The 15,633-nt window shown below is 39.9% G+C and overlaps 1 protein-coding gene across 1 annotated transcript in view; it reads left to right on the top strand.

The window, feature by feature from the left end:
• The window catches only part of LOC106636928 (aldo-keto reductase family 1 member B1), a 403,668-nt gene extending 395,749 nt beyond the window's left edge, over positions 1-7,919 (top strand). Inside the window, exon 6 of the transcript XR_016293104.1 lies at positions 7,904-7,919. The gene's annotated coding sequence lies outside the window, so the exon portion shown is untranslated. The remainder of the gene's footprint in view (positions 1-7,903) is intronic.
• Positions 7,920-15,633: the final 7,714 nt, after the last annotated feature.

Genomic DNA, 15,633 nt, shown 5'->3' with positions numbered 1-15,633 from the left:
AAGTAATAATAAAAAATTACGTTTTTTTTACGAATATTATAATTATGTGTGTATTAATTTTTTGAATATTTTTTTTCAGACGTATTTGTGAGAAAAAATTCATTTAATTCCACAATTTAACATACGTTTTTGTGGGCTTCACTAATTAAATTTTTTAAATTGTACCTTTTTTTAACACTTGGGGTGATTTTTTAAAATCAATTTTATTTTATTTTTTTTTTAACACACAACTTATAAATATTTACTCAGCTCATTTTTAACTAAGAGAAACTTTTGAAACTGCTTTAATAATAATTCTGATTCATTTAAATGGTAGTTTTAATACAATTTAATTACTGACCCCTGTGAGAGACTATGTTAAATTGTGGAATTAAATAATTTTTTGTTCGGAAATATGTCTAAAAAAATGTTGAAAAATTCGTATGCACACAAAACGTTCTTAAAAAGAACATAATTTCATTTCAGCGTTATCTAATATTTTTTATTTTTTACTGGAACTTCCTTAATAACATAATCGACTTTACTTCTGAAAATTGTTCAATAATTTCTTGTTGAAAATTTGTTCTGCTTCTCACTAACAGTGACTATTTATTATAATAATTTTACTTTCATTGCAATAGAAAAACGAAAAAGTAAAGACATTATACATAATATAGAATAAAAAATTTCGTACTTTAAGTAAGTACATATAATGAAATTACCGTACTCATTTTCTCATGAAAGAATAACAACATCGTTTCAAAATTTACCGTAATTGAGACATTAGTCAGTAACAACTTCCGCGACCAAAATACAAATACAGGATCCAACAGTTTTTTTTTCCTCTGGCCTTTTTTACTCTTCTTTTTATTCCAACTTTACTCCCGAAGCGTCATTAAGGGCAACCGCATTCTACGGCCACGCCCACTCAAGGCCATCAACTTTTTTCTCCCATAACTTGATGCCGCTATCGAGAAGGCGTTGCATACATACATTTCCGAAAGTACAGAATAAACAATACTCCTTTGCACGTACATGCGAAAGTTTTTCAATGTCTTCCAGCTGCTGGTATATCAAAGCGGACAACACCTTGCACATCTTGTTAAAAAGAGAGAATATCTGTTGGGCGGCACATAATTTACGAATTAAATTTTTATAAAACACATTCTGAGCATCAACCAAAGTTCATTCTGTTGTGCATCCAAGCGTTATTTCGAAAATCATTTATAGTTGAACTGATGAAATATTGACTAGGGATAAATAATATCCTGTTTATAATAATAGTGCATTAAAATAATTAGGTCCTGTAAATGTATGAATTGTCATCTGCAGTCAGTTTATTTTAAATAAAAATTCCAATTTAGTACCAACCCTCACGATATTTTGATATTATCATAGCAATAATAATCGATTTGAAAAAGCTTTGAAATTCATTAGTCGACGCTGATTATCGAGGAATTGAGTACCAGCTCCTTGTAAGACGGGAGCGTCACAAACTCGATGGTCACGCTAATTAAATTTCTTTCGCCTAACTTGGACAGCTGAACTAATTCTTTTTCATTTTTTCGCTCGTAGATACTTGATCTCCTTTTTTTTCATACCTTTTGTCAATGGAAAAAGTTGGAAAAAGAAAAAATTTCCCGGGTTATTAATGAAGGCTTCGATCTTTCCGATCATTGGTGTTTGACTTTCATCACTTTGACCTCAAACTGGAAGCTCGCTTCCAACTTCTTTGTGTACACTTTCTGCTTATTGACTTCTTTACAATTTCATATCAATAGATCCTTCGGCGGATGAATCGAAACGGTCCACAAGTATCAAAAGTTTCATGCGAAAAACTACATTGATTAAAATAGTTTTCCACAAATACTAAAAAGAAATTACACCAAGGCACTCGTAAAGAATTCATAACTAAAGTCATATCAAAATCAGCACAAAGAACGTCATACAAAATATTGAAAAGATCACAGCTGAAGTGATAAAAAATCTGTTTCCAAATTGCAAATAAAAAAAAAAAAAAAAAGGCTGGGGTAAGGATCGAGCGCGGCGTTTGAGGAAATGTTGAAACAGCGTTCTCATTGTACCCTCGAGAGCGAAAAAAGGTAGCAAAGATAAAAAGCCGAAAGAGCGAGGGAAGGGGCGGACGAAAAAAGCGAGCCAAGAGTTTTTAACGGGCGGTGCGCGAGCAAAGGGAGAGAAAATAGCTTCGGAGTAAGAGGATGAGGGAAGCATTTGTACCAGAAGGGGTGAAATCGAGCCCGGCATTCCTGATGCCGGCATGCAAACGAAAATAAGAGCGGGCGCGCGTACCCTACCACGTAGCCAACGAAAAGACTGATGTCGCTCTCCTTCCCTACAATATATATGTATACCTATGAAGAGGCTCGCCGGGGCTCGTCTGAGCTCGGTATCCAGAGTGGATCGTGGAACCAGATCGAATGTAGATAGCTTTAGAAAGAGAGCGACCGTCGAAGGAGTGACGCGCTTACATGCGTTCGAGGCGTCGCTGACACCTCATCATTCCCGACCTCGATGCTTCTTCTTTGCTTTTTTTTTTTTTTTTTTTTTCGTAAGAGAAGACGCAGTGGTGGCGACAGCGACGCCAGCTTTCGCCGTGCAGCTTCCATCGAGGAAATCCGAAGATGGGATCGGCACCGCGCTGTCGTTACATTTTATGCTGCTGCGCGAAATTCAAAGGGAGATTGAAGAATTATGACAACCTTTTGACGGTGAGAGAGATACTTAATCGAGTCGGGGGTTCAAATGCAAGCGAGGAGGATGGTTTCACGAATTCCAGAATAAATGTAAGAATAAACGAATACGTTCGCTTGTAAACAATAAAAAAAATTTCTTACAATTAATTGTAGGCGGTAGGAAATTTTTATGGAAAGTATTTAAAAACTGGCAATGAAAATTTTAAAAATAATCCAGTACTTATCTTGGGGAACTGATTAAACAATTATATAATACTATCGTGCGGTTATGATGGACTTTTGACGTGGCTCCTTCAGAAAGAAATAGACGTAGATATCAGAAAAATATTTTATGATAACCAACTTGCACATACACCCAAAGGATTAGGCATTCCTGAGATGCTTTATTTTTCCATAATATCCTTAAGAAAATTACATAGTATATATTTTGTACCAAGGGTGCAAGGTACGATACATTAACTCAAAAATACCAGACTTGTCAATAAAAACAAAAACTTTTAAGGTCTTTATTTAGTAACAGAGTGTAAGAAATATTCGTAAAGTCAAGCTATTTTTTTCTGACCACCCTACAAAAAAATGTGGGCAAAAAAATGTTGAAGTGCGTTGCAGGGCGTGAATAGGATCTATCATTGAGGGCTCCTTTCAAATAATTTTACCATCAGCTCAGATGTCCGTACATAAAAACTGTGGAGACTGCATGTGTGGAAATCAAAAAGGACCGAAGCTAAAGCTTTCAGAGCAAAGCTGTGACATGTTGGGGTCAGTCTTCACATCGAAAAAAAGCTCAATTTGAAATTTTATGACTTTGGTGTCGAGTTAAAATCTTATTGAGGCCAAATTATTGGTGACCCCAGTTGTAGACAAAGATGCTGCACGATACGTCAGTTCCTTGTAATATCATGGAAAATTATTTTTAAAAATGTAAGAGAGACTTTCTGGATAACTCAATAGCTTGGTACGAGCTTTTAATGCCGTAAGTAACAATGACCGTCATTTTGCGCATCTATTTAAAACGCTGGGATGACAAAAGCATCAGCATTTATCCTGAAATACACAAGTGCCAGTCGACCAAAGAAATGGAAACGAAAGAAAACAAAAGGAAAGCAATACAGCAATAATATTGAAAGCCCTCACATCCTGAGGCCACAGGTCCACGGGTCATCAACCACTGGGTAAACTCTCGCGCGTTGTCGCACCCCTTAGAGGCCAAATATACAACAGACGGCCCGTGTTATCGCTAGGGGTCAGGCCAAGAACGGTGGTCAAGAGGAGAAAACGCGAGGGAAGGGGAGCCACGTGGATTAAAACTCGGGACGTGGCAACGATACGCAAAGTCGCGAGACAGATACGCAAGGGGTGCTTTACGGTGAAACGCGAGTAGGCGCCCCTACGGTGGCGGCATTCGGAATAATTATGCGCGGAGCAAACTTGAGAGGGCCTCTCTCTCTTTGCTCTGAAATCTTGGTGTGGCGCAGAGAAAACCACAGCAGCTGCAAAGGAGATGGCACGGCCGCCGCTAATCTCGACGAGCTAATACGTGCATTGCGGAAAGGGGGGGGTGGAAGGGGGGTGCTTTGCTTTGCTTGACGCGCTTGGGATGATGGTACGTATCGTCGAGACCTCAGTTTTCACGCTGCGTGGCGTTGACGTGTGAGTGCACTCCTGCGAACTGTACGAATGAAGAATCCAGGGATTATACGTTATTACCTTGGATCTCACCCTTTTGGTTTCGGGTTGTGTGAGTTTTTACTTTGTGGCTCTGAGACACGCAATTTCAGCTCATTTTTATTCAAACCAATCGTAAGCTCAAAGAGGGCTAACTTGTAGTTTTTGTAATACATTCCAACCCAAAAGAGACGGAAAAACTATGGATTCACTCGGAGAACCGATGCATCCGCCAAATGCACGAATACACGCTTGCAACACAAGTTCTACCCTCTGTACGTATACATGGTCGTGTACCCAGAAAACGTGGGCCGAGACTTGCACGAGCGCGAAAATTGCAGCCGAAAGTGTGCCGCGAGGAAGAAACGGGAAAAAGGAAAAACGAGGATGAGAATCCTCCAGGGGAAAAAAGGAAGAACGTACGGGCCTGTCTTTTTCCTGCCATTGTTTTTTTTTTTTTTTTTTTTTTTTTTTTGCAGCCGCTGGTGGTGCCCGAGCGAGCGAGAGGTTTGGAACTCGCTTCGCCTGTCCGCGCTCGAAATTCCGGGGTAGTAGGCCCCCCCCCTCCTTTTCACCGCTGTTTTAATTAAATTTTTCGACCATCGTTATATGTTTAAAAGTTTGCCCCTCGCCGTCCGGCGATCGGTTAATTTTGAGAATGCCTTTGCTTTTTCCTTCTCTTTTAGTTTCGGGCAGTTTGAGCGCGTCCGCCTGGCTTTTAGAGCGCTGCTCTCGACGACTTGTGACTGCTGCCACGTGGATCGCGAATTGAATATGACGTTTGGCAAAATTAAAGAAGCGCGTCGGAAGAAGAGTTTGCCTGATATGTCTGACGGTAGTTTAGGGGGGTGGCTTTTAATTGGATAGTGGCAATGAAATGCCGTCATTGGCTGTCGGGGATGAAAAGGATTTGTGAAAAATGAACGCGAGGCTTAATTTGTACAAAGAAACAACTACGGTTTTTGCGGGAGACAAGTGTAGGGTTGTACAATTTTAGAATGTATCACTGTTCCTATTTTTTAGAAATATGTTTTGATTTTGCAAATTGATGAATAACCATTCATTTTTATTAATTTTTGTTTACAAGCATTGAACGAGAATAATGTATACTTTGATAAAATAACAATAATCTGCAATCATCAAAGTGAGCAAAACAAAGATCCAGGTGCTACGGGAGAGCTGCAAAAACGTCTCTGTCACGAGAAAAAAAAAAAAAAAAAAAAAAAAAAAGTGACGAGAGAACCCATAAAGATTCGAGTATACGATCCCGTGCAGCGGAAGGGAGGAAAGCTCTTTACCCTTTTTGCTCGCGGAGTGAAAAAGTCTTTGGGCCTCTTTCTTTGAAACAAAAAAAAAAAAGAGAAAAACCAAGGGTATCCGGATCATCCGCGAATCCCACCTCAGGCCCTTGGCTGCGGCTCCGAATATACATATACTTTTTTTCTGTCTCTTCTCGATGTTGCCCGTACTAGGTGATCACATCAGATCACTGCTCTTCTACGCTCCGAGTACGCGCAATCGTGACCGATTAACTTTGGTGCATCCGCAGGAAGATCGATCCACACAGCGGAGAATTTTCAGGACAATCTGCCGGCTGCCACTGCGTTCTGCTAACAGAAAAAAAAACCTTACAATGGATGCACAAAACTACCCTTCGGTGCAGCTGGAAATATCGTGGTACGTACATCCATACGAAATTAAAAGATCAATGGGTGCTTTTTTTCATTTTCAAGTTACTTTTGAACCGTTACTTTTCAGCGAATCAATATTGAGATGATATACACAAGAAAATGATCAAAAGTACATCCGGAGATTGAAAAAAAAGTGAGATTTACTATCTATTTCATCGAGGCCTTCTCCTGGCCTAAATCAAGACCGGCATCTCTCGAAGCTCCCGCGGATAATATCCTCCCGAAGGCTCCGGCCCCTTGTTTACTCCATACCGGCACACATAACCACCACGAGTTATACGTACACACACGTGGGGGTATAGTAATGCCCCTAAAGGTATAATTACCCCGTAACTCAGCGGCCCAAGTGAGAAAATGAGAAAGAAGTGGAGTTACACCTTTTCGGGGAAGGGGGTGGGGGAGTGAACAAAGTTGCGTCCCGGAGGGCCGGGAACCACATTCGCGGCCAATTTTGCCCCGAGGACACGAAAAATTATGCGCCCGGGGGTACGGAGGTGGAGGGTCCACACGTGCTTTTCCCATAGCTTAAAAAAGGACGGAGGCGGGGGCGCCAATTTTATTCATGAGGCGGTGATGGTGCGTAGTACCAGCGAGAAATTACGCCGATGTAATTCGCAGCGCTTAATGCGACTCGCGCCCCCCGCAAAGATAGAGGCTGCTAGCACGCGATGAAACTTCGGGGGGACCCCTCCTCTCGCACGATCTCTGTGTGTATATTGCCGGCTGCTGTGGGGGGTGGTCGGACGGGGAGAAGTAGTAAGTGGAGCGGAGTCTCCGGGCTGTTTGGTCTGGCCAAATATATACCGTGTCATACACACACACACATGTACGAATGTGCGTGTGTCTCTCTGCCTGTGGTCCTTGCGGTATTATTCGATGGCGAATTAGTTTATTCAGTGGACCGGTGCGGGCTCTACTCCCTCTTTACGATCGGCCGAGCGCTCCGCTGTGTAGTTAATAAAGCCCGGCTCTTTTTGGATGTATACATGTACGCATATTCGCCACGGTCTGCGCTACTCGCAGCGTGCAAAATATAATTAGTTTTGCAAAGAGCCGAGAGCTTCGTAACGTGAAAGATCAATCGTTGGCCTTCTTTTTGCCGATATAATCTGCTCTACGTTTTCATGCGCGTCGCTTTTTCAATGAGCATTTAATTATTTTTAACACAAGATCTATGTTTTTGGCCAATTGGGTTAACGTGGTATTTCCATCTATACGTGGCTATTTCCGCTCAACATATAACGACAACACTTCTCTCGAAGTTTTATCATTTTTACGCAGTTAAAAAGTTACAGTAATTTTCCCATCATCAGAGAATTCGAAACTCTCCAAGCTTTATCTCTTTTCCAAAAGCAATAGTATACACAAATTAACACGAGTTGTGCTAATAAACCACTTTCTTTGGATTATCCAGTTGAAAATCTTGAGAAACACATCCACGGGCTGGCAAAATTTATTTTCCAATTATAGCCGCATTCGTATGCCATACCAAAAGACACGTCGTCCACACTCCACATTCGTAGATTGTCTCATTGAGTTAGTTACCTTGGAAAACGTAATTTAAGGAAAGAATATCGATATCGCATATAAAAATATGTAACAATGCGGTATGATGAGGTATACGTCGAAAGGAAAGTAGATCACGGAATAACAAACGAGACCGCCGTTGAGGGAATAAAACTGCAAACGAGAAAGAAGAAAGGACCGCGTGCATCCGACGAGCGCCTCGGAAGCTCGGATTCGGTATGAAAATGTATCCCTACGAACGATACAAAAAAAAAAAAAAAGAAAGGAAAGGAAATATGAAAAATAAAGGATAATAAATAAAGCAAGAGAAGAACCGGTGAAATTGAGGTAAAAAAAAAAAAAAAAAAAAAAGAAAAAGAGAGGCGAAGTGAGAGTAAGAGTGGAAGGCAAGCGACGGGCCCGGCTCGCATTCCAAGCAGCAACGGCATCAGACTCGGCGAAGCAGGTTCATTATTTTCTCGTTATAAGTTTCTACAACTCCGGGCCCGGAGGTACAGGTAGAGGTGGGGCTTGTTGTCGTAACGCTGTTAACGCGGACGCGCTTCGAATTGTTAAGCGCGCCGCGAGAGAAGAAGGGAGCTTTCGCGCCGGCCGCGAGCTTGCAACGCCGCTACCACCACCCGAGTGGATCGTCACGTGCGCCCTCCCCTCCTTTTCCCTCTCTCTCTCTCTCTTTCTCTGTACCACGAGTTTTTCTTTCTTTTTTTTTTTTTTAACGCTACTGCTTTTGTTTCACGTTGTTTCTCGTTTTCTACTGGGCTTCTGTTATTATTTTTATTTTTTTTTTTTCACGTTATTTGTCTGCTTGGCCGGGAGCTGCTTTTGTAGTCGTAGCGCGCGGATTTTCGTAACGAACGAGCACCGGGAGTATCGCGCAACTAGTTGCAAGCAACGAGACTGGGACACGGGTGGGGGGGGGGTTATATCCGCTCTTGATTCACGGGATTTTTGCAGACCGTGCACCCTCCTATGCCTCCCCTTTTTTTTTCTTCTCCAGCGTTATTGTATCGCGTTCTTCGAGGTGCTTCTTACGGCGGAATTTTCTTCTTCATTTTCGTTTCTTTTTTCTTCGTTTTTTTTTTTTGTTTTTTTTTTTTATTGTTTCGCGATTATTTATTTCAAGTTATTTCTCCGTTGCAAAGGACCGTCTGGGCGAAGGGTGCTCTGCTTTCAGGAGCAGCAGCCTGTATGTATTAAGAATAATGTGATTTGCTCTTACTACTGTTTTCTCTTTTTTTTTTTTTTTTTTTTTTTTGTTTTACTTTTATTTTGTGTATCAGACGAGAGATAATTCTCGCGGAGGTCACGGAGAAATAACAATGTCGACAGTTACGTGGTTGGGGATGAGCTGCAGCTACTTTTGCGCACGTGAAATGAATTTTTTTAATAATTGTTTTTATAAGAATAATAGTGATTAAGATTTTGCGATTAGAATATGTTGTGTGTAATTAATGACATTTTTTAACATCTATAATAAAATGTACAAATTTCATTCAAATTTACTGGGACCTCTCAACAAAAGGGTTTGCAGGGTCCTTTGGTTATAACGGAGATTTGGGTATTGAGAAAATAGTTTGCTGTTGTAAAAATTAAATTTTTTTCTTCTTTTTTTTTTTTTGTAACGTGAAAAGATTGTAATTTTTTCAGGTAATCAGTTCCAATAAAATTTTCTGGTATACAAATTTTAATTTGTTGAAAAAAATGAAGAATTACCAGATGTGACATATTACTTTATCATGTTTTCTAAGATCTACTGTTTATTTAAATCGAATTTTTAATTTTCAAATATTTGTGATGTATTAAAGTTTGATAAATTAAATCTAAAAATTTTGACAAAATATAATACATTTTTCCAATGGTTGGCGTATGTTTTGTTACTAAAAGTATTCATTACTTTTTAAACATCTTTGTAGTACATATTGCAGTAATGCAATTTCTTATCATTACAAGTAACGAATGATGCATGAACTGAAGCAACTACATTTGAGTATGATTTTTCTATAATATACACAGCAACCAAAAAAAAAGAAAAAATTTTATTAGGCACAGCGTATGGGCGGCCAAAAGTAAATTTGAAGTAACAAAAGAAACAGAGGCAACAAAGACAACAATTTCCCACAAAACACTTAACACTACGGTTCCACAGTTAAAAATTGGAGTGAAATGTACTGAAACACCAAAAGTCGCGAACAACGCAAGAAGTACCTATATACAGGCGTAGAATTGTATTGTCGTTCGCCGCAGGTAAAAACGGAGGGAAGCAACGCATTTACGAAAGTGACGCCAAATCGTTCAGCAACCAAAGTAATATCCAATAAAAAAAGCCAAAGAGATGAGATAGAGAGCGAAAGTAAAAGTAGCGGAGGAAGGTATAGAGAGGAGCCCGCACGTCTCTGCGCCCGACGTGTTCGAGTTAAGCCGAGAAAGAGCGAGGAGAGCAATACAAATGGACGGGGGCAGCGCATTCAGTGGCACGCGAATATCGTTGCACGTGGTTATGGCAATGCGCGGACGCGGAACCTGCCGGGGAGATAATTGCTCTTTGCTTCTGACGTTCGGACTCGCGCCAAGTGGGTGGAAGCGGAAGGGAGACAGCGCAGCGGTGGTCTGTGTTGAAGGGGGACAGAGAAGGGGAGCGTGGGAAAGTTTGTTAGCCGAGAGGGGGATGAGAAAGGGAGGTGGGTTGGAGGGCCGATTGACAAACGGCATTCGATACGCGCAATCACGGGAAGCTTTGGAGGCTGCTTCGCGCGCCAATTAACGCACGCCCAAGGCTCAGTTGTGTCAGCACGTATATACACCAACTTAATCCTCCTTCCTCCTCTTGGAAGTCAAGTTTTGATGGGGAGGCTTAGCCAGTTACCAACCCTTTTTTTTGCCAATTTCCGGGAAAGAGGTGGAGAAGCATATCGGTAGATGGGCCAACTAGCTCGTGAGAATTTAGTTTATGTGATGACAAAATCGTACCATTGATTCGTGACAATATTACCATGTTCGATGTCAGTGTGACAGTTTTTATTGTCATTTTACCATTATGGTTACTTATGTTTGATACAAACCTGATCTATTGCAAGTAATTGTTTTTAAACAAGTATTCATAAAGTTATGCACAAATTTGTGCAAGCCAACCCCAATATTTGTAATTATAATGTGTTTATAAGTATTTAAAAAAAATTTTGATGTCTCCTGATCTCTATATTCTTCTATTGATCTCCAAGTTTTTATTTGCAGGTGTCTATCTTCTGCCTTAATATCTTTGTCTCCAAGGTTTTTCTGATTCCATTTTTACGTATCTATCTCTCTCACTTGAAATTTTTCGTTTTTTTTTTTTTCAATTTGTATTATTGTGCCTTACGCATCCGCCTCTGCAACAAAGCTACAAAAATCTGTATTTGCATTACTTTCTCTGATTCTTTTCCTTCTTGTCATCACTTCTTTGGCTCTGTTTTTATCAAGTTTTATTGTAATCTAAGCTTCTCGTTTTCATTTCTAAAAATCTCCGACTTTGTATCTCTTTCTCTGTTCTTTTGTTCACATTTTCGTATATTTTTATATGATTGATGTCCTTATTAGTGCTTCTGCATCATGTTTCTGTCTATATATGTATATTTTTAGGTTTTACTTCAATGATTGTAATTTTTTTTTACATTAATTAGTCTCAGCATACTTACATTCTCAATAAGTCTGCGTTCCTGTTTACGTAATTCTATGTACAAGTTTCAACAGTTTTGACATCATAAAATATATATTAAGGATATATTAAGTTAACATAGTCTTTAAAAAAATATGTGTATGAGGAAGCTTTGCGTCAATAAATTGGTAGAGGTGTTTTCCTTGTTTAGCCATTTCATCTACTTCTATTTTCATTTAAAGTTTTTTTTTTTATTTTCTTCATTTTATATTTCTTGAACACCTCTTCCAGTGTCGTAGTCTGTACGTTTTTCTATCACCTTTTATACCATAGATATCGATACATCCTATGCATTTTCTCTGTTAATACAAGATGTAAAAGGCTCATACAAACAGTAAAACAGAAAGTTTATGTTAAATAAAGATCTTTATGTAGTAAATTAATAAACTTTCGAATTATATGTATTACATAATCCAGAAGAACAATGCGTCTCATGCTCAACTAGCTGAAATTAATGAAAGAAAACCAACAACCTCGACTCCATCGTATATCCCGCATCTTCTTTATTTTGCCCATTGTCTCTTTCCCATATCAAACCACTATCTGGTAACCAAAAAAAAAAAAAAAGCTTCCAGGTAGTAATGAAAAGTCGCTGTCAATAAAACCTCAATTTTCACGGTCAACTCCACTCGGACAGATTCCGAGGGCTCCTGCATCTTTCCTTTCGGTAAACATGTATCCTCGCTTGCACTCACACAGAGGGTCGAACACAGACGGATTATTGCCTGGGCTTTCTACCCCGAGCTTTTGGCCGTTCCATGCAAACCAGAAATGCGTAAACAGGGTGAAAGAGAGAGAGGGGCTGGGGAGCAATAAGCTCGACGTCAGGGACAAGCGACGGTCCCGCAGCGATCTATTACAGGTACACCCGTTGGGGAGTGGCGGTGGCGGCGGCAATAGAGTTTCGCCAGCCAGTAGTGAGCTTGACGTCTTGGCCCGAGTGTACCCGTGGACTGGCAAGAGATTACGTGTGTATGTACACGTACACGGAACGTATGCAAACGGAAAAATAGGCAAACTCGGATGTCGATCTTACCCAGCCCACGTGCACGGACAAGCGACGTTTTGTCTCGCGAACTTGTGACCCCGTGATTTTCCTGCTTCTTTCACCTGATCTCGGGGTTTTCTTTGTTTTCACTTCCACGTCTGGGAATCCGAGTGCTTTTGTGAAGAAAAATAAAATTCTCTTACATTGAATCCTTTTTTTTTTTTTTTTTTTTTTCATTTTACTTTGAAAACTGCCGTTTATTTATCTCGAAACCAACTACTTGTAGAATTTTCAAGGAATTGGTTCATGAATTGATAAAAAATTAATTCCAACTCTCAAAATCAATTTCAGTTATGAATTAAATGGCTCAACAATTTGGACTAGAGTCATAAAAATCATGTAAGACTACTTGAAACATTGTTCTACTCCTTCTGTGATTCAAAAACTTTCATTATTTAGTTATTTCATAAATTTCAGTATTGCTGTTGCGTCACAATTTCGAGACAACAAAACAATGGTTCGACATCGTTCCAAAAACCATCCGAATCCTTCAAAAACTTCATGCGCAGTAATAATTAAATACCAAAGAAACTAACGACGCACGTACGTTATATTTGATTGGATGAAAACTCTATGTGGTAATTTCACGACACTGCGTGTGCAGTTGAAAATTCCATTTTACCCCGACTTTTGGGAACCATCGAAACTTTTCACGTGCCCAAAATACTTCCGGCCGATCTTTTCCCCCGTAAAGTAATTCGAAACAGTAAACCACCGAAATTCAACGACGTAGGCCATTCGTTTCCCCCATCCCAAGGTGGAACGTACATTTTTCTCTCGCAGCGCTCCAAAAAATTCAAAGACACATTTTCCCACGCACTTTTTTCACTCAGACGCAATGGATGAAAAAAAAAAAAAAAAAGGAACCGTGACTTTGTTGGGCAGCTGTTGAATGTAGATCCAGCGCGCGATAAAAATAATAGAAAAACAAAGGGCAAAAGTGGGATGGAAAACCGTGCACGGCTGCGACAGCGGTGAAAAGGAATTCTCGACGAGCGCTCCCAAAGAATGAACATCAAATTAACTTTTCGATGCGGAGCAATTTAAGTTTCGTAACGAGTGTGGTGTGCGCGGCAAGAAGCCGAGACAGTAGGTGGAGCAGCTCTCTCCCTCGAAGAGATTTGGGGCGACAGGAAGGGGGCCCCGAGAACGAGATGGAGGAGGGAGGAAGATGGCAATTGACCGGGGCACCGAGAGTTACCAAGGATGTTTCTGTCCAAGATCGCTCATGAATTAATTTCGCCGAGAGGCCGCTTATGCTACATTAACTTTCAATTTGCCGGATCCTTGATCCTCGGGATGTGTTTGCGCAAAGCTGCGCTTCTTCTTACTTGTACTTACTTCTACTTACTTGTCGCGCGCTCCTTTTGTTTCTTCGGGAGTCTTTCTGCTTCTTCGAGGTATCCGTGCTCAATGCTCTTTGCTCTTCTTTTGCGTGTGAGTGCCAAAAGAACTAGTACTAGTACTTACACATTTTTATCCAACAAAACGATGCAAAAGGTATCGTTCTTTTATCCATCGGAATATTCACAACTTTCCTCCCACGTAGTGTAGGCTCGCAAAAATTTCAACAGAGTTATTTTGTCAGTACATTTTGACGTGGGCACTTTTAGCACTTAAATTATTTCATTATTATTTTTGATTGTTGATGCATGGAATAGAATATAAATTTTTAAACATATGTTGATTGTTATTCTTAGATTTCACTAAGTGCTTACCTGAACATTCATTTGACCATCTGATGGAAAAATTGTCACACCGAAAAATTCTTTGATCAAATAAAAAAAATCCTTTTCTTCATCTCATCAAATATTTCCTACAATCATAAAAATTGCTGTAACAACAAATGTATTTTTCTAATACCAATTTAGATGATGTTACAACAACTGTGGGTTACCTTTAAATATTTACTAATTAATGAAACGTGTAATGTGCGCCTCGGATAGGCTCAAAGTTGTTCTGTATGAACAGATTTATACGTAGAAAAGTTAGTATTTCAAAGAGACTAACTCTTCTGCTTTCAAGGTATGGCAATTTGACGCACTTACCGTCGCTGAAGATTTGTGTAAATTTTTTTTTTTTTTTTTTTTTTTTTTTTTATTAATTGTTGGTCAGAAAGCTTTTGAGATTTCAAATGACGAATACCTTATTTCGGAACCTTTAATCTGTTATTCATGGAACCATCAAACCCAACACACGTTTCAACATAACATCGACAGTTGAACGGGTTTGGGTCATTGCATTCAATTTTCCTCTCCGATGAGGATAAAAAACACGGAAAAAAAAAACAACCAAAGCTGCATTACCAGCGCGCACGTCCTCCCTCGCGATTTCCCCACCGAGCTGGGAGGGGAGAAGAGGAGGAAATAAGGAACAGTTTTCCGGAAGCTCCGGTTGACACTCGACCTATAAATCCTCCCGCTTTCCTCCTCCAACCTCCTTCGTCCCCTTTTCCTCGCTGCACGCGAATATTCGCAAAAGTCGTTCGAAAGCTCCGGCATTTCCGGAGGGAATCGTCGATATCGCTCGCGCGCTCGGATGTCTGGCATTTGCAACAAGAAGTCTCCGTGGGGAGGGTGAGAGAAAGTCGACGCACGCGACGAGGGGGGGGGGACGGTGCTGGCAATAAAAGCACTTGTTGGATTTTCCGAGTGGCTGCCGCTGCTACAGTATCTACCTTTTCTTGACCTCTGATTTACGCCACTACGCTTTTGGACGTGTGAGCTTACGCCTTATACGGTTAAACTTTTGCCAGTAAGTTTTATTCCAACGTTCTTTTTTTTTTTTTTTTTTTTTAAGTATAACTTGACGAGAAATACAGCACTGGGTAGGTTTCGAGATTATTTAAAGGAGAGTGCGACATCTTACATGTATACACTGAGAGAGAAAAAATAATAAAAATTACTGTGCTAAAATGGTAATCTGGTGTCATTCCGTTGCCGTCTAGGGACATTTTACTTTTGCCAAAAAAATTTTTTACCATTCTGAACGGTAATTTCTATTGTATAAAGAGTGTCTGGACAACTGAAGATAACTAGATTGCCATTCCAGCAAAGTAATTTTTACCATTTTTTCTCTCTCCATGTAGCCGATTTCAGTTTCAGGTAGACGGCCACGGTATAGTAAACCTCGTAGTAGCCATAATAAACGTATTCACGAAACTAAGCGATCTGTTACAAGTTTTTTGTGGAAACGTAATAAAAGTTTGAATTTTTTAAATAATCACAATCTAAAAAGTGCTAAAAATTAATGTTCATTTCCACATTGATTTATTACTTCAAATAACTGTATTCCTAAATTACACGATATGATAATTTG

The sequence above is a fragment of the Copidosoma floridanum genome, unplaced genomic scaffold, assembly GCF_036245765.1.
Source record: "Copidosoma floridanum isolate Cflo_tuat_1 unplaced genomic scaffold, Cflo_Japanese_pri ptg000019l, whole genome shotgun sequence".
NCBI classification, from domain to species: Eukaryota; Metazoa; Arthropoda; class Insecta; order Hymenoptera; family Encyrtidae; genus Copidosoma; species Copidosoma floridanum.
This window is presented reverse-complemented; position numbering and strand designations above follow the sequence as displayed.